The following is a 24,182-nucleotide window of genomic DNA, read 5'->3' on the forward strand; positions in this document are numbered from 1 at the left end:
CTCATGCCCCGTGTCTCTCTCCTGTTGCCCCCCACCCCCTGCTCATGCCCCGTGTCTGTCTCTCCTGTAAAGCCCCACCCCCCGCTCATGCCCTGTGTTGGTCTCCTGTTCTCCCCACCCCCAGCTCATGCCCCGTGTCTGTCTCCTGTTTCCCCCTGCTCATGCCCTGTGTCTGTCTCCTGTTCCCCCCACCCGTTCATGTCCCGTGTGGCTCTCCCCCTCCTGCTCATGCCCTGTGTGTCTCTCTTCCTCCCCCCACCCCCTGCCCATGCCCCGTGTGTCTCTCTCCCTCCCCCCACTCCCCGCTCATGCCCCGTGTGTCTCTCTCCCTCCCCCCACCCCCGCTCATGCCCCGTGTGTCTCTCTCCCCTTCCCCCCACCCCCAGCTCATGCCCTGTGTGTCTCTCTCACTACCCCCACCCCCGATCATGCCCCGTGTGTCTCTCGTCCTCCTGCCCACCCCAGCTCATGCCCCGTGTGTCTCTCTCCCTCCTGCCCACCCCCCGATCATGCCCCGTGTGTCTCTCTCTCCCCCCACCCCCGCTAATGCCCCGTGTGTCTCTCTCCCTCCCCCCACCCCCGATCATGCCTCGTGTGTCTCTCTCCCCTTCCCCCACCCCCCGCTCATGCACCGTGTCTGTCTTCTGTTCCCCCCGCTCATGCCCTGTGTCTGTCTCCTGTTCTCCCCACCCCCCGCTCATGCCCCGTATCTGTCTCCTGTTCCCCTCATTTGCCATGTCTGTCTCCTGTTGCCCCCCATTCCCCCCGCTCATGCCCCGCTTGTGCCCCGCTCGTCTCTCCCACCTGCCCACTCCCCGCTCATTCCCCGTGTGTCTCTCCCACCCCTGTGTGTCTCTCCCACCCCCTGCTCATGTCCGTGTGTCTCTCCCCTCCTGCCTACCCCCCACTCATGTCCTTGTGTCTCTCCCCACCTGCCGCCCCCGCTCATGCCCCGTGTGTCTCTTTCGCCCCACCCCCGCTCATGCCCCGTGTGTCTCTCTCCCTCCCCCACCCCCTGTACATGCCCCATGTGGCTCTCTCCCCTTCCCCCACCCCGCGCTCATGACCTGTGTGTCTCGCTCCCTTCCCCCACCCCCGCTCATGCCCTGTGTGTCTCTCTCCCTCCCCTCCACCCCCGGTCATGCCCTGTGCCTCATTCCCCTTCCCCCCACCCCCGCTCATGCCTTGTGTGTCTCTCTACCTACCCCCACCCCCGCTCTTGCCCCATGTGTCTCTTTCCCTACCCCCACCCCCGCTCTTGCCCTGTGTGTCTTTCCCCCTCCCGCCCACCCCCGCTCTTGCCCCGTGTCTCTTTCCCCCTCCTGCCCACCCCCGCTCTTGCCCCGTGTCTCTTTTCCCCTCTCGCCCACTCCTGCTCTTGCCCCGTGTCTCTTTTCCCCTCTCGCCCACTCCTGCTCTTGCCCCGTGTCTCTTTCCCCCTCTCGCCCACCCCCACTCTTTCCCCCTCCCGCCCACCCCTGCTCTTGCCCCGTGTCTCTTTCCCACTCCTGCCCACCCCCGCTCTTGCCCGTGTCTCTTTCCCCCTCCCGCCCACCCCCGCTATTGCCCGTGTCTCTTTCCCCTCCCACCACCACCGCTCTTGCTCCTTGTCTCTTTCCCCCTCCTGTCCACACCTGCTCTTGCCCCATGTCTCTTTCCCCCTCCCTCACACCCCCGCTCTTGCCCCGTGTCTCTTTCCCCCTCCCACCCACCCCCCTCTTGCCCTGTGTCTCTTTCCCCCTCACGCCCACCTCCACTCTTGCCCTGTGTATCTTTCCCCATCCTGCCCACCCCCGCTCTAGCCCCATGTCTCTTTCCCCCTCCTGCCCACCCCTGCTCTAGCCCCATGTCTCTTTCCCCCTCCCGCCCACCCCCGCTCTTGCCCTGTGTCTTTCCCACTCCCGCCCACCCCCGCTCTTGCCCTGTGTCTTTCCCCCTCCCGCCCACCCCCGCTCTTGCCCCGTGTCTCTTTCCCCCTCCCGCCCACCCCTGCTCTTGCCCCTTGTCTCTTCCCCCTGCCGCCCACCCCAGCTCTTGCCCCGTGTCTCTTTCCCCCTCCTGCCCACCCACGCTCTTGCCCCGTGTCTCTAACTTGTTGCCCCACCCCCGCTCATGCCCCGTGTCTGTCTCCTGTTTACCCCACCCCCGCTCATGCCCCGTGTCTGTCTCCTGTTCCTCCCACCCCTGCTCATGCCCCGTGTGTCTGTCTCCTGTTGCCCCCCACCCCACCGCTCATGCCCCATGTCTGTTCTCCCCACCCCCGCTCATGCCCGTGTCTGTTGTTCCTCCCACCCCCGCTCATGCCCCGTGTCTGTCTCCTGTTCCTCCCACCCCTCGCTCATGCACCGTGTCTGTCTCCTGTTCCCCCAGCCCCTGCTCATGCCCCGTGTCTCTCCTGTTGCCCCCACACCCCGCTCATGCCCCGTGTCTCTCCTGTTGCCCCCCGCTCATGCCCCGTGTCTGTCTCCTGTTGCCCCCCACCCCCTGCTCATGCCCTGTGTCTGTCGCCTGTTCCCCCCATCCGCTCATGTCCCGTGTCTCTCTACTGTTGACCTCCACTCCCCGCTCATGCCCCGTGTCTGTCTCCTGCACCACCCCACCCCCCCGCTCATGCCCCGTGTCTCTCTCCTGTCGCCCCCCACCCCCTGCTCATGCCCCGTGTCTGTCTCTTCTGTAAAGCCCCACCCCCCGCTCATGCCCCGTGTCGGTCTCCAGTTGCCCTCCACCCCCCGCTCATGCCCCGTGTCTGTCTCCTGTTCTCCCCACCCCCAGCTCATGCCCCGTGTCTGTCTCCTGTTTCCCCCCGCTCATGCCCTGTGTCTGTCTCCTGTTCCCTCCACCCGCTCATGTCCCGTGTGTCTCCCCCCCTCCTGCTCATGCCCTGTGTGTCTCTCTTCCTCCCCCCACCCCACGCTCATGCCCCGTGTGTCTCTCTCCCTCCCTCCACCCCCCGCTCATGCCCCGTGTGTCTCTCTCCCTCCCCCCACCCCCGCTCATGCCCCGTGTGTCTCTCTCCCCTTCCCCCACCCCCCGCTCATGCCCTGTGTGTCTCTCTCACTCCCCCCACCCCCGATCATGCCCCGTGTGTCTCTCGTCCTCCTGCCCACCTCAGCTCATGCCCCGTGTGTCTCTCTCCCTCCTGCCCACCCCCCGATCATGCCCCGTGTGTCTCTCTCTCCCCCCACCCCCGCTCATGCCCTGTGTGTCTCTCTCCCTCCCCCCACCCCCGATCATGCCTCGTGTGTCTCTCTCCCCTTCCCCCCACCCCCCGCTCATGCCCCGTATCTGTCTCCTGTTCCCCTCATGTGCCATGTCTGTCTCCTGTTGCCCCCCATGCCCGCCGCTCATGCCCCGCTTGTGCCCCACTCGTCTCTCCCACCTGCCCACTCATTCCCTGTATGTCTCTCCCACCCCTGTGTGTCTCTCCCACCCCCTGCTCATGTCCGTGTGTCTCTCCCCTCCTGCCTACCCCCACTCATGTCCGTGTGTCTCTCCCCACCTGCCGCCCCCACTCATGCCCTGTGTGTCTCTTTCCCCCCCACACCCGCTCATGCCCCGTGTGTCTCTCTCCCTCCCCCCACCCCCTGCTCATGCCCTGTGTGTCTCTCTCCCTCCCCCCACCCCCACTCATGCCCCGTGTGTCTCTCTCCCTCCCCCCACTCCAGTTCATGCCCCGTGTGTCTCTCTCCCTCCCCCCACTCCCGCTCATGCCCCGCGTGTCTCTCTCCCTCCCTTCCACCCCCGCTCATGCCCTGTGTCTCATTCCCCTTCCCCCCACCCCTCGCTCATGCCTTGTGTGTCCCTCTACCTACCCCCCACCCCCGCTCTTGCCCTGTGTGTCTTTCCCCCTCCCGCCCACCCCTGCTCTTGCCCCGTGTCTCTTTCCCCCTCCCGCCCACCCCCGCTCTTGCCCCGTGTCTCTTTTCCCCTCCCGCCCACCCCCACTCTTGCCCTGTGTCTCTTTTCCCCTCCCGCCCACTCCTGCTCTTGCCCCGTGTCTCTTTCCCCCTCCTGCCCACCCCCGCTCTTGCCCCCTCCCGCCCACCCCCGCTATTGCCCGTGTCTCTTTCCCCCTCCCACCCACCCCCCCTATTGCCCTGTGTCTCTTTCCCCTCCCACCACCCCCGCTCTTGCCCCTTGTCTCTTTCCCCCTCCTGTCCACACCTGCTCTTGCCCCATGTCTCTTTCCCCCTCCCTCCCACCCCCGCTATTGCCCCATGTCTCTTCCCCCTCCCACCCACCCCCGCTCTTGCCCCGTGTCTCTTTCCCCCTCACGCCCACCTCCACTCTTGCCCTGTGTCTCTTTCCCCATCCTGCCCACCCTCGCTCTAGCCCCATGTCTCTTTCCCCCTCCTGCCCACCCCTGCTCTTGCCCCATGTCTCTTTCCCCCTCCCGCCCACCCCCACTCTAGCCCTGTGTCTCTTTTCCCCTCCCGCCCACTCCTGCTCTTGCCCCGTGTCTCTTTCCCCCTCCTGCCCACCCCCGCTCTTGCCCCCTCCCGCCCACCCCTGCTCTTGCCCGTGTCTCTTTCCCCCTCCCGCCCACCCCCGCTATTGCCCCGTGTCTCTTTCCCTTCCCACCACCCCCGCTCTTGCCCCTTGTCTCTTCCCCCTCCTGTCCACACCTGCTCTTGCCCCATGTCTCTTTCCCCCTCCCTCCCCCCCGCTATTGCCCCGTGTCTCTTTCCCCCTCCCGCCCACCCCCACTCTTGCCCTGTGTCTCTTTTCCCCTCCCGCCCACTCCTGCTCTTGCCCCGTGTCTCTTTCCCCCTCCTGCCCACCCCCGCTCTTGCCCCCTCCTGCCCACCCCCGCTCTTGCCCGTGTCTCTTTCCCCCTCCCGCCCACCCACGCTTTTGCCCCGTGTCTCTTTCCCCTCCCACCACCCCCGCTCTTGCCCCTTGTCTCTTTCCCCCTCCTGCCCACCCCTGCTCTTGCCCCATGTCTCTTCCCCCTCCCGCCCACCCCCGCTCTTGCCCTGTGTCTTTCCCACTCCCACCCACCCCAGCTCTTGCCCTGTGTCTTACCCCCTCCCACCCACCCCCGCTCTTGCCCCATGTCTTTCCCCCTCCCACCCACCCCCGCCCATGCCCCGTGTGTCTCTCCCCCTCCCGCCCACCCCCCGCTCATGTCCCGTGTGTCTCTCCCCCTCCCGCTCATGCCCCGTGTGTCTCTCTTCCTCCCCCCGACCCACGCTCATGCCCCGTGTGTCTCTCTCTTCCCCCAACCCCTGCTCATGCCCTGTGTGTTTCTCTCCCTCCCCACACCCCTGCTCATGCCCCGTGTGTCTCTCTCCCCTTCCCCCGACCCCCCGCTCAAGCCCTGTGTGTCTCTCTCCATCCCCCCCACCCCCGATCATGCCCCGTGTCTTTCCCCCTCCCACCCACCCCCACCCATGCCCTGTGTTTCTCTCCCCCTCCCGCCCACCCCCCGCTCATGTCCCGTGTGTCTCTCCCCTCCCGCTCATGCCCCGTCTGTCTCTCTTCCTCCCCCCACCCCCCGCTCATGCCCCGTGTGTCTCTCCCCTTCCCCCCACCCCCGCTCATGCCCCGTGTGTCTCTCTCCCTCCCCCCACCCCCCGCTCATGCCCCGTGTGTCTCTCTCCCTCCCGCCCACCCACTGCTCATGCCCCGTGTGTCTCTCTCCCTCCCCCCATGCCCCGCTCATGCCCCGTGTGTCTCTCTCCCCCCACCCACCCCTGTTCATGCCCCGTGTGTCTCTCACCCCATCCCTCCAACCCCCGCTCATGCCCCGTGTCTGTAATCTGTTCCCCCACTCATGCCCCGTGTCTGTCTCCTGTTCTCCCCACCCCCGCTCTTGCCCCGTATCTGTCTCCTGTTCCCCTCATGTGCTGTGTCAGTCTCCTGTTGCCCCCCACCCCCCGCTCATGCCCTATGTCTATCTCCTGTTGCCCCCCCAGCCCCCGCTCATGCCCCGTGTCTGTCTCCTGTTCTCCCCACCCCTGCTCATGCCCCGTGTCTGTCTCCTGTTCTCCCACCCCCACTCATGCCCCGTGTCTGTCTCCTGTTCTCCCCACCCCCACCACCCCCACTCATGCCCCGTGTCTGTCTCCTGTTCTCCCCACCCCTGCTCATGCCCCGTGTCTGTCTCCTGTTCTCCCCACCCCCACTCATGCCCCGTGTCTGTCTCCTGTTCCTCCCACCCCCGCTCATGCCCCGTGTCTGTTCTCCCCACCCCCGCTCATGCCGTGTCTGTTGTTCCTCCCACCCCCGCTCATGCCCGTGTCTGTCTCCTGTTCCCCCACCCCTCGCTCATGCCCCATGTCTGTCTCCTGTTCCTCCAGCCCCCGCTCATGCCCTGTGTCTCTCCTGTTGCCCCCCACCCCCCACTCATGCCCCATGTCTCTCCTGTTGCCCCCCACCCCCGCTCATGCCCCGTGTCTGTCTCCTGTTGCCCCCATCCCCCGCTCATGCCCCGTGTCTGTCTCCTGTTCTCCCCACCCCCGCTCATGCTCCATGTCTGTCTCCTGTTCCCCAACCCCCCGCTCATGCCCCGTGTATGTCTCCTGTTGACCCCCACCCCCCCTCATGCCCTGTGTCTGTCTCCTGTTGCCCCCCACCCCCCTTCATGCCCGTGTCTGTCTCTGTTGTTCCCCCCACTCCCTGGTCATGCCCCGTGTCTGTCTCCTGTTCCCCCCACACCCCGCTCATGCCCCGTGTCTCTCTCCTGTTGCCCCCCACCCCCACTCATGCCCCGTGTCTGTCTCCTGTACCCCCCACCCCCCGCTCATGCCCCGTGTTTTTCTTCTGTTCCCCCACCCGCTCATGTCCAGTGTCTCTCTACTGTTGACCCCCAACCCCCGCTCATGCCCCGTGTCTGTCTCCTGCACCACCCCACCCCCCACTCATGCCCCATGTCTCTCTCCTGTTGCCCCCCACCCCCTGCTAATGCCCCGTGTCTGTCTCCTGTTCCCCCCCACCCCCAGCTCATGCCCTGTGTATGTCTCCTGTTCCCCCCACCCGCTCATGTCCCGTGTGTCTCTCCCCCTCCTGCCCCGTGTGTCTCTCTTCCTCCCCCATCCCCCGCTCATGCCCCGTGTGTCTCTCTCCCTCCCCCCACCCCCCGCTCATGCCACGTGTGTCTCTCTCCCTACCCCCACCCCCGCTCATGCCCCGTGTGTCTCTTTCCCCTTCCACCCACCCCCGCTCATGCCCTGTGTGTCTCTCTCACTCCCCCCCACCCCCGATCATGCCCCGTGTGTCTCTCTACATCCCGCCCACCCCTGCTCATGTCCCGTGTGTCTCTCTCCCTCCTGCCCACCCCACGATCATGCCCCGTGTGTCTCTCTCCCTCTCCCCACCCCCGATCATGCCTCGTGTGTCTCTATCCCCTTCCCCCACCCCCGCTCATGCACCATGTCTGTCTTCTGTTCCCCCCGCTCATGCCCTGTGTCTGTCTCCTGTTCTCCCCACCCCCCGCTCATGCCCCGTATCTGTCTCCTGTTCCCCTCATGTGCCGTGTCTTTCTCCTGTTGCCCCCCACGCCCCCGCTCATGCCCCGTGTCTCTCTCTTGTTGCCCCCCACCCACCCGGTCATGCCCCATGTCTGTATCCTGTTCTCCCCACCCCCCGCTCATGCCCCGTGTCTGTCTCCTGTTCCTCCCTCCCCCGCTCATGCCCCGTGTGTCTGTCTCCTGTTGCCCCCCACCTCCCGCTCATGCCTGTGTCTGTTCTCCCCAGCCCCCGCTCATGCCCATGTCTGTTGCTCCCCCCACCCCCGCTCATGCCCCGTGTCTGTCTCCTGTTCCCCCCCTCGCTCATGCCCCATGTCTGTCTCCTGTTCCCCCAGGCCCTGCTCATGCCCCGTGTCTCTCCTGTTGCCCCCCACCCCCGCTCATGCCCCTTGTCTCTCCTGTTGCCTCCCACCCCCGCTCATGCCCCGTGTCTGTCTCCTGTTGCCCCCCACCCCGCTCATGCCCCGTGTCTGTCTCCTGTTCTCCCCACCCCCACTCATGCTCCGTGTCTGTCTCTGTTGTTCCTCCCACCCCTGCCCCCGCTCATGCCCCGTGTCTGTCTCCTGTTCCCCCCACCCTCTGCTCATGCCCTGGGTCTCTCTCCTGTTGCCCCCCCCCGCTCATGCTCTGTGTCTGTCTCCTGTTGCCCCCACCCCCCGCTCATGCCCCATGTCTGTCTCCTGTTGCCCCCCACCCCCGCTCATGCTCCGTGTCTGTCTCTGTTGTTCCCCCCACCCCCTGCCCCCCGCTCATGCCCCGTGTCTGTCTCCTGTTCCCCCCACCCTCTGCTCATGCCCTGTGTCTCTCTCCTGTTGCCCCCCACCCCCCGCTCTTGCCCCGTGTCTGTCTCCTGTACCCCCCCACCGCCCGCTCATGTCCCGTGTCTGTCTCCTGTTCCCCCCAACCGCTCATGTCCCGTGTCTCTCTTCTGTTGACCCCCACCCCCCGCTCATGCCCCGTGTCGGTCTCCTGCACCCCCCTCACCCCCACGCTCATGCCCCGTGTCTCTCTCCTGTTGCCCCCCACCCCCTGCTCATGCCCCGTGTCTGTCTCCTGTACCCCCACCCCCCACTCATGCCCTGTGTCTGTCTCCTGTTGCCCCCCACCCCCTGCTCATGCCCCGTGTCTGTCTCCTGTTCTCCCCACCCCCGCTCATGCCCTGTGTCTCTCTCCTGTTGCCCCCGCTCATGCCCTGTGTCTGTCTCCTGTTCCCCCCACCTCCTCATGTCCCATGTCTCTCTCCTGTTGACCCCCACCCCCCACTCATGCCTGTGTCTGTCTCCTGTGCCCCGCACCCCCTGCTCATGCCCCGTGTCTCTCTCCCGTTACCCCCCACCCCCTGCTCATGCCCTGTGTTTGTCTCCTGTACCCCCCACCCCCCGCTCATGCCCCGTGTCTGTCTCCTGTTGCCCCCCACCCCCTCTCATGCCCCGTGTCTGTCTCCTGTTGCAACCCACCCCCCGCTCATGCCCCGTCTCTGTCTCTTGTTGCCCCCCACTCAAGCCCGTTTCTGTCTCTGTTGTTCCCCCCCACTCATGCCCCGTGTCTGTCTCCTGTTCCCCCTCCACCCCCCGCTCATGCCCCGTGTCTCTCTCCTGTTGCCCCCACCCCCCACTCATGCCCCGTGTCTGTCTCCTGTACCCCCCCACCCCCCACTCATGCCCCGTGTCTGTCTCCTGTTCCCCCACCTGCTCATGTCCCATGTCTCTCTCCTGTTGACCCCCACCCCCCGCTCATGCCCCGTGTATGTTTCCTGCACCTCCCTACCCCCCAGCTCATGCCCCGTGTCTCTCTCCTGTTGCCCCCTACCCCCTGCTCATGCCCCGTGTCTGTCTCCTGTACCCCGCCACCCCCGCTCATGCCCCGTGTCTGTCTCCTGTTGCCCCCCACCCCCTGCTCATGCCCCGTGTCTGTCTCCTGTTCTCCCAACCCCCGCTCATGCCCTGTGTCTGTCTCCTGTTGCCCCCCCGCTCATGCCCTGTGTCTGTCTCCTGTTCCCCCACCCGTTCATGTCCCGTGTCTCTCTCCTGTTGACACCCACCCCCTGCTCATGCCCCGTGTCTGTCTCCTTTACCCCCCCACCCCCCGCTCATGCCCTGTGTCTCTCTCCTGTTGCCCCCCACCCGTGCCCCGTGTCTGTCTCCTGTACCCCCCCACTCCGCGCTCATGCCCCGAGTCTCTCTCCTGTTGCCCCCCACCCCCCGCTCATGCCCCCTGTCTGACTCCTGTTGCCCTCCACCCCCTGCTCATGCCCCGTATCTGTCTCCTGTTCCCCCATCCCCCGCTCATGCCCCGTGTCTGTCTCCTGTTCTCCCCACCCCCCCGCTCATGCCCCGTGTCTTTCTCCTGTTGGCCCCACCCCCCGCTCATGCCCCGTGTCTGTCTCCTGTTGCCTCCCACCCCCGCTCATTCCCCGTGTCTCCCTCATGTTCCCCCACCCCCCGCTCATGTCTCATGTTTCCCTCGTCTTGTGTTACCCCCTACCCCCCCGCTCATGCCCCGTGTCTCCCTCGTGTTCCCCCCACCCCCCGCTCATGCCCCTTTTCTCTCTCTTTTCCCCCCACCCCCGTGTGTGCCCTGTACGCCCCCGCTCATGCCCCGTGTCTCCCTCGTGTTCCTCCCCACCCCCCGCTCATACCCCGTGTCTCCCTCTTGTTCCTCCCCACCCGCTGCTCATGCCCTGTGTCTCTCTCGTGTTCCCCCCACCACCGCTCATGCCCCGTGTTTCCTTCCTTTCCCCCTCCCCCTGCTCATGCCCCATTTGTACCCTGTTCCCTCTCACGCCCCGCTCATGCCCATGTGTCTCCCCTGTTCCTCCCACCCCCCGCTCATGCCCTGTTGTGTTCTTTATACACCCCGCCTTCCCGTTCCATGGTGGCCATCTTCGTAAAAGATTTTCCTTCCTACACCGGGACGACGCAAATATATATTTTTTTTTTTTACCACCCGGCATTCCCACTTTGAGGACATAAGATGTTAGTGGTCTTCATCTGTTGAAAAGGATGTTATGGTCACGTTGCACTAATAAAAACCTTTAAAATTTAGTAAAAAAAAATGTTACAGGAATGTTATGGTTAAGTTGCACTAATAAAAACTTATGAAATTCAATGAAAAAACTTGGTTAAAGGGACGTTATGGTTAAGTTGCGCTACTAAAAACCTATGAAATTCAGTGAAAAAACTTTGTCAAAGGGATGTTATGGTTCCAAGTAAAAACGAAAAACCCTTGAAATTCGCCAGTTATGGTAATCTAAGCAACCATAACTCGCGCCACCACCGTGCACTGCTAAGACTAACACCCAGGACATCAAAGATGACATCACAAATGTCATTGATGACATCACTCATGACATCACATGTCTGGCTCGCTCTTTTTTCTTTTGCTGACATATCTAGGCCACATGGTTTTCTTCAGTAACAGTCAGAAACTAAAAATGTTATTTTATTTGTAGACGTATCCTTCAAGTAGGTTCTTACAGTAATTCCCTCAGAGTCCAGTCCCAGGACATCAAAGATGACATCACAAATGTCATTGATGACATCACTGATGACATCACATGTGTTTGTACTTTTCATGAAATATGTGTACAAGGGATTCTTATTATAAATTATTCTTATTGCAAATAAACACAATGGGGGTGCCCTGAGGACGCTGTCCGTATTGTTCTCTGTCAAGTTGAATGTGTTCTAAGAACACTCGCGGTGTCCTGAAATGTTCGCAAATAAACAAGATGGTGGTGTTCTGAAGACGCTTCTAAGAACACTCGCGGTGTCCGGGGAATGTTCGTAGGGGGTGTCCTGAGGGCGCTGTCCGTATTGTTCTCTGTCAAGTTGAATGTGTTCTAAGAACACTCACAGTGTCCTGAAATGTTTGCAAATAAACAAAATGGGGGTGTTCTGAAGACATTTCTAAGAACACTTGCGGTGTCCTGGAATGTTCGTAGGGGGTGTCCTGAAGGCGTAGTCCGTATTGTTTGCTGGCAAGTTGAATGTGTTCTAAGAACACTCGCAGTGTCCTGAAATGTTTGCAAATAAACAAAATGGGGGTGTCCTGAGGACGCTGTCCGTATTGTTCGTTGTCAAGTTGAATATGTTCTAAGAACAGTCGCGGTGTCCTGACATGTTCGCAAATACACAAAATGGGGGTGTTCTGAAGACGTTGTCGAACAATCGCTGTGTCCTGAAATATTCGCACATATGAATGGGGGTTGTGGCTGACAAGTTGAATGTGTTCTAAGAACACTCGCGGTGTCCTGAAATGTTTGCAAATAAACAAAATGGGGGTGTCCTGAGGACGCTGTCCGTATTGTTCTCTGGCAAGTTGAATGTGTTCTAAGAACACTCGCAGTGTCCTGAAATGTTCGCAAAAAAATAATATGGTAGTGTTCTGAAGACGCTTCTAAGAACACTTGCGGTGTCCGGGGAATGTTCGTAGGGGGTGTCGTGAAGGTGTAGTCCGTATTGTTCGCTGGCAAGTTGAATGTGTTCTAAGAACACTCGCAGTGTCCTGAAATGTTCGCAAATAAACAAAATGGGGGTGTCCTGAGGACACTGTCGTATTGTTTGTTGTAAAGTTGAAAGTGTTCTAAGAACTATCGCTTTGTTCTGAAATGTTCGTAGGGGATGTCCTGAAAACGCTGTCCGTATTGTTCGCTGGCAAGTTGAAAGTGTTCTAAGAACACTCATAATGTCCGCGGACATTACAAGTTTCCATATACCATAGTTGAAATGTTTGACTCTATGGATGTGATATACTGTGGTGGTTGTTGCCAGGGCCATTTGGCCATTGACCCAAGACTCTATGCCCTGGCAACAACCACCGCAGCATATCACATTCCTATCTGCTTATAACTTTGGGTGAAAAACAAATGTATAAGGAACAAAGGTATTAGATACTATGGATGTGATATGCTGCTATGGTTCTCCTTATTGTATACTTACTGTTTGGTCTAGTAACCGGAGTACATGTATTTCTTGTTAATTTCTGTGATAAAAGAAAATAGCATGTTAGTATTAGTATTTTGTAATGACTTATTACATTGTATAATCAATATACTTTTTTTTGGGACCCTCATGTTTAGTAGATTACACATCAGAGTACTGTGCAATTTGCTCAGTTTCTGTTTTTGTTGCTAAAATCATTGGGTCTGTGGGAGAAAAAAAAATCCATGTTGGATTAAAAAAAAAAAACTTTTTCTGTTATGCTACAGTTTATTTGTTTGTTTGTTTTCAGTGTTCACTTGTTGTTTCTGGCTAATGCTTTATACTTTGGCATGTTGTATTTTTTTGGAGCAGTAACATATTAATTATTTGTTTTGATATTATGAAATTTTGGAGAAGTTAGATACCAATTGGCGTATTCTAACTGTCTATTTTTTTGATATATTTTAGTGGTATTGATTTATCTATTTGGATATTGTTAAATTTTGGGACAGTTAGATACCAATTGGCATATTCTAACTGTCTATTTTTTTGATATATTTTAGTGGTATTGATTTATCTATTTGGATATTGTTAAATTTTGGGACAGTTAGATACCAATTGGCATATTATAATTGTGTATTTTTTGGTCTAATTTAGTGGTATTCATTTATCAAGTTTACTTAGGGTTTAAATACAGTTTAGTTATCAAATTTTGGTTTTAAGAACATCAAATAAGCGTTTGTAAGATTTCCTGGTAATCTCTGCTTTAGAGTAATGATACTATCATTACATTCAAACCATCCACATTTCTTTTTTATATATGCAGTGTAGTGCCCTGAATTGGTTGTGGCTCCTGCGTGGTAGATTATACCTATTGTTGTGAAGGTTTTCTTACCAAGAGATATTTGACCATGTGTGAATCCAGTCAGCTTGCAGTTGTTTTTGGTACCATTTGCATTGTAACTTAGAAGCATTAGTATTATGTATTTACTATGTGTTTGTATTTCTAACGTGGAGCGATTATCTGAACTGCAGGTAGAGCATAATCTACCATGGTTTGTATTTTGTACAAGTCGCTGAAATGGAATGGATTCACAATTTGGTATTGATATATATATGAAGCGTTCATTGGGGATTTCTTCTTGTGTCACATTGTTGCAGAGAGTGCATCTATGTTTCCACATGTATGAAATCTGAAAGATTTCATTTATAGGTATGTTTTTTTTCTCCAGTTCTTGTAGTAAGTACATTAGAAATTCTTGTGGATCTTCGTGTGTGTTTATAGTGAATTTCACCATTGCAGCAAAGTAGTCCAATTGCTGTCTTATTCCATAAACACTATATGTGTTGTCAGGATTGTTTGCTGCATTTCTGTGAAGTACTAACATTTGCAAACTCAATGGGTCTGTACTGTGTAAGTAAATGTTGTCAACAATTGGTGGTATTTGAAATAGAATATTCATTGCTACATTTGCATAGCAATTTACACCAACTATATTTGAGAATTTAAATGGTCCAGGTAGTTCTGTATCTAACTGCTTTTTTTGGAGTTTGTCTTCCTTCTTTAAAGAAGTACCTGGTTTACTTTCGCTAATTGATTCTTTTTTGCTTGTGGTACTTGATGAATTATTATTTCTTTTACTATCTTTGGAGGATTTGCAGTGACATCCTGTTGCATTTCTGTTTGATTTATTTTTTCTTTTATAAGGTTTTACATTTTGTGGAACAGAATATGTGTTTAGGTGGGGGGTGTATAGTGAGCGAAGTCTATTGTATTCTAAAATGCTAGGAATATCAGCGTTTATTTTACTTGCATCAAAGTTGATTAGAAATAGACGTCAAGTGTACGTAAGCGTGATAGTGCTACATAGCTCATGCCTTCTTTAAAGCCTGTGTTACCAATATCTATCATTGCTTTGTCTTGTGATTTATGAATCGTGACTCCGTATGCAAAAGTTAGAGAAAATTGTTCTCTGCGTACATACATATCTTTGAAGAGAAGGAATCTAGCTGTTGAGCGTCCTATCCTTTTTTCTTCTGAAAGTTTGTCAAAGAGTATATCGACAAACTGAATTTTGTTGTCGCGTGAGTATGTTTGAAAGCCAACAACTGTACCCAGTGCTCCATTAACTAGTCCTTGGTCCACGTCAAGGTTACGTTTAAACATTGCTCTGCAATTTAAGTATCATTTTAATATCTTTTCTAAGCCTGCTGTGTTTGAGATTGATTTTTCTAAACTATTTAGTCTTGTTGTGGCTTGGTCACACATGGGTAGTGTCATACCATGTACATCTAGTTTGTCTGTGGCGCTAATTTCCATGATTGGTTGCATTTCTTTTTCTTAGCATGATTTCATTAAATTTGAAACAGCTTGCAAGAGTTGGCATTAAGGCCATACAATTGACATTTTTGTGGGCTAATTGTTCCATAACATCTGTATCACATGCATTATCGCCATAACGTGCATTAATGTGCCGGGTTTTCAATATTGCTTCTGCTTCTTTAGAAAGTATACCAACTCTGATACTTTTTAAAATGTTGGCATAAGTGAGATATGCATATTGCCGCATGTTTTCTGTTAATTCTTTGTATTGGAAATGTTGCCAAAGGTTGACATTTTCAATGCTGCCAACAGTTTTATGGCAGAGTTTGTGTCCTAATATTTTAAAAATAAGCTCACCTTTTACTGGTGTTAATTGAAGCAGATCGCCAAAAACAATAATGTGTTTTCCTGCAAAGAGCTCTTCATAGTCTGTTTTGAGTACTTGTTGTAATCAGAGGTGAATCAAAGCTAACATCAGGTTGGAGACCATGCTCACTTCATCTTTTAGTAGCATTTTCATTTGTTTCAATACTCTGCATAATTCCATTGCAGCTTCTGCAGAAAGTTTGTAATAGTCTAATTTGTTCTGGTGTTCTACTGGTAATAGTAGTAATCAGTGTAATATAACACCACCTATGTTGTAGGCAACTAAACCTGTGGGGGCAGTGACAACAGCTGACAGTTTGTTGTTTGTCAATTGTTGAAGGAACTTACTAATGATTTTGATTAGGAATGTTTTGCCAGAACCAGCTTCACCACTGACGTACAGTAGTATAGGTTTATAATTATGGCAGGAACATTCTTTATTTTCATGTTTTACACCACGTGCAATTTGTTTTGTTACTTCTTGAAAAATGTTCTTTGCTCATTGTTTAGTTTTGATTGTAGTATAGTTAAGTCTTCTTTATCTTCATACTGACACATGGTGTTTTCTACTTCGATCATAGCTAATTCTGCCTCATTTTTATTAGTGGTTCTCCCAGTGGTTCTTGGCTTCCTGTTAAAGAAGGTTGGCTACTGTCAGGATTGTCCTTATCAACTTGGGCTTGGAGTTCTTCTTAGTGTTGCTGTTAATTGTGCAACATTGTTTGTACTGTGTACAGTTTACATCAGTTATAGAGCTTTCATTTGCTTTGAAAGCATCCTCATATGAGTCATAGTTATCTAGTAATTGTTCTTCTTTTCTCCATGGTGTGAAGAGTTGTAGCAGGGACATGTAATATACTTCTTTTTGTCGAGGAGTCTTTAATGACAATTTGATATGACTAATTAAATTTGGTTTAGTGAGTTTAACTAAGCTGCCTTCACAGTTTGTCACTCTATATTTACCTTTTTTTTCATCAGGTTTCATATTATTTTTGTATGTGTAGTTTTGGGCTATCTGGTATAGAAACATGTTTTCCAAAGTATTACTTCTGTTTGGGTAGTATGTGTCCAATAAATTGTTTTTTAAAATTCCTTGGCTGTTTGGATAATGTTTTGCTATTGTTTCTATATCGTCATATGATATTAGAACTCTTTTCTAGATTTAGCTGGACCAAGACTTATTTACTATATGTACAGATTTACCATACAATGCAGTACCAGTTAAACGATCAGCTGCTTCATATAATCCACATTCTCTATGGGTGAGCATTTTTATGCCCAAGCTGTATAATTTCTGAGACACTGTTTTATCTGATGACAGGTCATTCCAGAGGTCTTGGAGTAGAATTGCCTGCAGTGTACTGCACATCTATGTTTGAATTCCATAAGTGGGAAATTATTGCATTATAATCATTTATATATTTTTCTTCTTCTTTTCCTTTTATGTAATATGTATTTTTAGGTGACTTACCTTTAACACTATGTCTAACTGAAGACATGAGGTTGTTCACTTGACCTGTATTTGTAACTGGTCTAGGGAAACCAAATCAGCATTTGGTATAGTATTTCCCTTTGTTTTTGTATTTGCAACGACAATATTTTCCACATTTGTGTCTTTGAAATTGTCGAATTTGTGCATGAAGATCACTATTTGTGGCTTCTGATGGAATTTCACAAGTGACATATTTTTCAATAAACTGTAAAACAGTGGCATCAATGTCTTGACCAAATTTAGGAGCATATTTAATCCATAAAAGCATGTGGATATGTGGTGCTCCTCTGGCTTGGTATTCTTTTCTCCAAAAAAAGTGTTGCACTTCTCCAAGGGGAGGAACAGTTTTATTACAAATAAAATGTAGCATAGCAATGAAGCGATGGCGAAAATATCTTGAAACATTAGCAAGATCCAAAGAACAAAGTTCTCCAGGTGTTAGTATATCTATGTTTGTTTTGTTTTTATTTGATATGCGTAGGAAATCATGTAAATCTTCCCATGAATATTCTGCACAACTTAATGTAACAAACCAAGTGGGTGAGCCAAGGTTTCTGATCATACAACGTACATCTCCATGACGTCAAAACCAGTACTCTTTAGTACCGCGCATATTTGCTAATAGATTTGTAATATTTGATTGTAAAACCTCATCCTTTTGTTGCACTTTTTTTAATAATTGTGTGGCTGTCATATTTTAAAGTGTGATCCTGATTTTAATATGTGTGAAACTCCGTTACATAAAGTTGCTAGTTCACTTTCAAAGAGTAGGTGGAATATGTATTCCACATTTTGTCTAAATCTGGGATCTTCAGAATACATCCGTAATGAGCAGTATTCTGAAGCTTTTATTTGAATAGGTCTATAATCATACCTTCCTCCATTGCCAGTAGGAAAGAGTCGAGGAAAAGCATGTGCTTCTATACTTTTTTCCCATATGCTGATTGGCGATCCTTTTGTTTGATGCATTTGGTAAGTTTCCAGTACATCTTCTACGGTGTCATTACAGTGCAAATAATGAATTGTATAATGGTCTAAAGTATTTGATATTGTAGCAGGATCTAGTAGCTCAAATTGACCAGCTTCTTGTGTTTATTGAATTATTTCAGTTGTATCTTTCAAGTTTTCTTCAATATTAATTTCTTTATAACATTCATTATTCTCTTTAAGATATTGGAAGGCTTGTCTAACTTTATATAAATCTACCAGCTGTTGCCATATTTTTTTTGTCTTTTGTAGGTACTCCATTTACTAAGATAATTAAAGATTGCTGCATTGGACGTTGCACTCCTAGAGTATGCACATTTTCTTTTAGATCTAATGGTAAATAAACTACTTTTCCACGAATGCCTTTTACCAATTCAGAAGGAGGTAATTTTGCTATTTTTTGTTGAAGGCGTATTATTGCTTGAAACGGGTGTACTGTTTGAATTATGATGCTCTCATATAAATTAAGTTGTTGTAGGGGTTTTGGTACTGGGTATAATTCCAAATTATTTGTGATAGCACGTGAAGGAATTTGGTTGTTGTCAAGTTTAGTAGTGCAGTAATTGCAAAGCATTAAGGGCTCACTTATTTCGTATTTGTTTTCTGCTACAAGGTAGAGAGCACATTCAAACCATTTAGAATCTTCATTGTCTTCTATTTTGTATGATAGGTCTACAGTTTTTGTGTTACTTTTATAAAAAGTTCTACGGCAATATACACATGCATGGTTTGGTACTTCAGCTGATGTACTTTTAAATTTTAGTATTTCTTTTTTGTATGTGTTTAGCAAAAGGTTGCCATGTGTAGAACTGTTGCTTAATTGGTTTAACGCTATTTCATTCTGTAAATGGCTTTCACTTCCAAAATATTTTTTCTGGATATAATGAATTTCTTCAAGTAGGTCTTTTGCTGTACCATGTAGAAGGATGTTATTTAACTTTGCTAGTGCTAAAGCAGGACTTTTAGCATAGTACAGTTTATAGAATAGATTTCTTATAGTTGAATGATGTGTTGATATCCTTTTGATATCATGGAAAGTGGTTTTACAAGTAGGTCCTGTAATGCAGGCCAATGAATGTCCTTGTAGTCCTGTGTACTTGCACACTGAACAGGTATCCATATTTTGTAGTAATTTAATTTTGATTATGTCTTTGCTTTTTACATATTTATTGAGGAATTGGCGTAAAGATTTGAAACATTGTTTGGGAATGTTACACATTGACGTGCATGTCCATTTGTACACTAGACGTTCTGATTCAGTTGAATGGAGGGGTAATTCTAAGTTTTCAGGGCATATTTTTGTAAGGAGTACTTCTTGTTCCATTATGGTATTATTCACTTTTTCATAACCTCGACCACTGCTATGTATGGCAATTGTATTTGTTTGCTTTTGTTTGTACGCTTCTTCATTAAAATATGATTCTGTGTTCGTAGTGTGATTCCATTCACCTCCACAGATACTTAAGAAGTTCTTTCTGTTGACATTTCGCTTATTGAGAAGTCTTTTTTGTAATTTAGTTATTAGTTGTATTAGTGGTTTCTTTTTGTTTAACAGTAAAATAAATAACTTTCTTTTCAGAAGAATTGCACTGTCCATCAACGCTTCTAAGATTAATTTCCTACGATAGGTTTTTAGCATTGAACCTGATTTCTCTCCTGTTTTTATAAGATTTTGAAGGACATTGTGACGGTACATTTTGGCTAAAATACTTTTCTTGGTATGCTTACTTTTGCACTATATTAAAATCTGAAGAAGTAGTTTTATCTGTAGTGACAGCTGATTTTCTGTTAATTGTTTTTTGGTTTGTTTTACATTTTGATAGAGGCGGCAAAGTTTTTGTACTTGAAACTTCTTGTGTTTCACTAAATGACTGTATTAGCTGTTTTGTTTCAACTTTTTTTTTACAAATTCTGCTAGAGATGGATGCTTATGTTGGACACTTTTATCTTCATTTGCTCTACTTTTGCATTGCTTTCTACGGACTTGACTTTTGGTAGGCATTCTTTAGAGTCTGTTAAAAAATATAAAGAAGATATGGGTTGGGGTGTTCTGGAATGTATGTGTGCTGTGTGCATGAGTGTTTGAGTAAGATGTAATGGTGTGTGATTGTGCATTGGGAACTACAACTAGTAGGGATCGTTATTCTTGAATTTATGTGTTACTAAACTGGGGTTCAGATGACAAAAAAAAGTAAGCTAGTGGTGTGGAAAAGTACAAATAGTAAATCTAATTTATACAATTAAAACAGTTGTTTGTTCTATAATATGAACATTATAGTGGTTCAGTTGGGTAATTTGTGTGTCCAAAAATAGGAATTTGTGGGCCATTCTGGCTTTAAATCTCTGTTTAAGACATGGAGACTTTTGGACAAAATGGTACACAATCTCTATTTTTAGGCACAGAAATAGCTTGTATTAACGTTACAGTATGTTTGAGTAATAATACAAATATTATGGCGATATTCTACTTACTTTTTTCTTAAATTAACAGGTAACTTCTTAGTAACTTCTTAGTAGCACTATTTCTGTAACTAAATTGTTCTAGGTAATAGCGCCTCAATGTCATGTCTAAATTAAAGTAATTAAGTAAATAAATAAATAAAAACAAAAAAATATATAATTGTATAAGTATTTTTTTTTAAAGATTTAAACATAGATTGTGCTTGCATGCAATTTTGTTTGAATATATGTAGTCTATATATTTCATTTAAAAAATGATAGTTTAACATGATTTGAGTGTGTTTGTATAAAGAAAGTAAATAGTATAAAGGTTTATAAATGATAATTGATTTTAGGAAATTGAAAAAAATACAGTAAATTCATTTTACAGATTACACAAGCTAAAAGTCTGTTTGAAAATGTGTTCATCTACTGTACAGAAAATATGCATACCTGAAGTTTGTGTTCATGCATATGGATATGCATGGAGCTGCAAGTAGAAATCTTGGAGACTTGTACAGTATTTCTGGTAGATGGTGCTTGCCAATGATATGACACTTGTACTCAGAGAGATTCACAGTACATTTGCAGTGCTGATCTATGATGATGCAGTTAGATGTAGAAGTCTTGAATGTGATTGGCGCATGGTCATGTGATTTCTTAGCTACATCCAATGAGGGAATGGCAGAGAGAGTGAAGTGGAAATTGTAGAAGGGCTGTTCCTGTTACGATATGTCCGCAGACATGGTGGTAGTTCGCGGACATTGGGAGTTACATCCGGGGATTTTTGGTTTCAGAATTCATGCAAATGAGAATCAGTACTAAAAGGGATTGGTCAGGAAAGTTTAGTGGGTGTGGTGTGCCAGAATAGAGTTTCTCATATACTGTTTTTACTGAGAGAACAACAGATAGCTATGTCTGTGTATTTTAGGAAAAAGATTGTATGGATTTTGGGAGATTCATGGATATATTGGTTGAAAGTGCATGCAGAAAGCTGTGGAGTAGCTGTAGATCTTGGATTCCCACATGTGGAAGTACACTGGCATGGAGTACGTGGAATTAAGTGGTTGGACTTGCTACCTCTCTGTGCTACTTTGGAGACAGAACAACATCCAGACATAATTGTAATTCATTGTGGAGGGAACAGTTTAGGACATGTGACTGGATTTTTTTTGCAATTTGCTATGAAAGAAGGACTTGGGAAGGTTATGGACATGTTTCCTAATTCTCAAGTGATATTTTCACGGATTGCACAGAGACAAATGTGGCTTTGTTCTTCTTCATTTGGTCCACAAATGGAAAAAGCAAAGCGCAATGTTAATAAGGCTGTTTGTGCCTTTCTAAAAGATTTTTGCATGTCTTCTTATCACAATGAAAATATTCTGTTTCGTAGTACAAACATTTTTCGCAAAGATGGAGTCCATCTTACTTATGGTGGCAATCAGATTTTTCTGAGAAATGTACAAAATGCATTGCGACCTTTTTTGGAATTACAACATCCATTTTGAAGTAGGTGTTAAGCATTTATAATTTTTGACTTACAAACACCTCCCAAAGGCTCTTTTCAGAGCCACCACTTCCTTCCAGAGAAAATTGCAATGTTTGTGATAGGGTAGCAAACCAATTTTTTAAATGTTCGCGAACTGTCCGCGGACTTCTAAAAAATACAAAGGGCCCTGCTTCATTGATATTTCACTTCTATTTTTTAACTGTGAAAGGCGGCTCTGAAAAGCGCCTTGTTTTTTTTTGATTTTTGATATTTTGTATTTTTTTGGTTTTTTATACACAACACACTAGGAGAGGAGGGCAAAGGAAGGTAAAGGGGGGGGAACCAACCACAGGGAAAAGACAGGGTTGAGCTGAGAGAGGAAGATGTAGAGTTGGTTTTATTTGGGTAGTGAGCAGATCTTCTCGTGCTCTGAGATGATAGTCTCAAAAGCACTACAAAGTCACTCCCCCCTGCAGAGTACTGTGTCACAGTACATACATACAACTGTGACCCTCGAAAGGTAATCCTTGTGGTGACAGGATCAGTAACAGAGGATGAAGTAGAGGAAATCAACCTGCTACGTTCTTCGCAAGGTACAAACCTGCGAATAGCCCCAGAGTGAAATGACCTCAGGTGTCGCTTCATAGTATTGGTCCCAAAGCTATACTTACCGTGCTTCCCGTGACTGAGTATCATTTTGCACTCATTGCATGTAACACGGTTCGCAAAAGCCTTAGGAACATTCCCATGAATGGTAAATAACCGCCACACCCAAGACTCGCGCCTAGTGCGGGTAGTAAGGTTTTCCTCTACCTCATTCTCATCATCCTCTTCTTCCTCCTCTGCATCCTCACTTCTGTTCCTCTCTTCAGGCTCTTGGGGAAGAGGTGGTGGTGGAGGGGTTGGGGTGGTGCTGAAGCAGTTGCTGTACCAGGTGGCAGTTCAGCAGCCAGGGATGCCATCTCGATGATGGTGTAATCTGCAGGTAGCAGCAAAAATCGCTGTGTTTTGAAGAATAGCCAGAAACGCAATGAGAATAAGCTCTAAGGCGTGTTCTTTTATAGGGGTGATTGTGCGCAGTCCGTGGACATACGCGCTGTCCGCGACTGATCGAACACAAAAAAAAGTTTGAAAAGTTTCAAAAAGTATGTAGAAACTCAGGATTTCTATGTGGGACTTGTGCCATGGTGAGATTTTATTGAAAAATATTATGGATTAATTGAAAATGTACTTTTAATTTGTTCGGGGACCCGAACAGTGTCCGCATTCAGAACACGCGATCAAGGTGGGCGCGGTCATATGATCTGTTCACGAACAAGTCCGCGAAGGAAGCGCATGTCCGCAGGACACCAAATGCACGGAGATTGGCTAGCGCATGCGCGTTGATGTTCTACGGACACTGTTCGGGTCCTGAACTAATTAAAATTGCATCACACATGAAACAAACATTTCAGGACACTGCGTGTGTTCTTAGAACAGTTTAAACTTGCTAGCGAACAGTAAGGACAGATATAGTGTTCTTCAGGACACGTTCAATTTTTTTTATGTACAAACATTTCAGGACACCAATTGTCTTCTTAGAACAATTTGAACTTGCTAGCGAACACTACGAACAGGTATAGTGTTCTTCAGGACACCTCCATTTTCGTTTACGGACGAACATTTCAGGACACCAATTGTGTTCTTAGAAGAGTTTAAACTTGATAGCGAACACTACGGACGGATATAGTGTTCTTTAGGACACTTTATTTTTTTTTTTACGAACATTTCAGGACACCGCGTGTGTTCTTAGAATAGTTTCATCTTGCTAGCGAACAGTATGAACAGGTATAGTGTTATAATATGATATGATATGGCATTTGTAACGCGCCTATACACAAGTGTTTCAAGGCGCGACGAGGCAGGGAGGGGGAACAAGGGGAGACAGACAAACGATCCTACTAGGCCAGGTGTCATTCAGATCGCGCAAGTGCATGGGTAGGGGGAACGGGAAAAGTGCAAGGGGGAAAGGGAGAGGGGAAAGTGCAGTACAAAGTGATTAGTAAAATACAAGATAAATAATAAGGGCCAGCTGGTGGCAAGTGCAGGATAAGTGCAGACTAGTGCTGGGAGGGGGGCTGTAGGGATACCAAGACAGTCCCGTAGTGCGGGGGTTGCCAGGGAGGCAGTGCAGGGGAGAGTGGCTGGGCCAAGGGGAGAGTGGATTGGCGAGTGGCCCAGTTGCTGATTCAGTACAGTTTCAGTGATTTTAGCAGGGGAGAGGGGGAGAGAAAGCAGAAGCAAAGAGGAAGGTTTTAAGGTGCTTTCGGAACTGGAGATGGTTCTCCACAAGTTTCAGGGAGGCAGGAAGGCTGTTCCAGAGGGAGGCCCCAGCTGCGGAGAGAGATCTCCCCCCAACTCGTTGCTTGGAGAAACGGCTGACCCTGACGGAGTTGGAGGCAGATGAGCGAAGAGCTTGAGAAGGAAGATATTTAGGAAGAGAGAGTTGAAGGTATTTTGGCCCAAGGCCCCAGAAGGCCTTGTGGACAATGCAGAGGGTTTTGAACTTAATCCTCGCAGCCACAGGGAGCCAGTGTAGTGATTTCAGTCCTGGAGCGATCCGGTCCCTGGGCTTGAGGCCAAGGACAAGTCTTGCAGTCCTGTTCTGGATGAGTTGCAGTGGGCGGAGAGTAGAGAAAGGCAGATTTTGATA

Source organism: Ambystoma mexicanum, chromosome 1q (genome assembly GCF_040938575.1).
Source record: "Ambystoma mexicanum isolate Mex_15411 chromosome 1q, UKY_AmexF1_1, whole genome shotgun sequence".
In the NCBI taxonomy this organism is placed as follows: Eukaryota; Metazoa; Chordata; class Amphibia; order Caudata; family Ambystomatidae; genus Ambystoma; species Ambystoma mexicanum.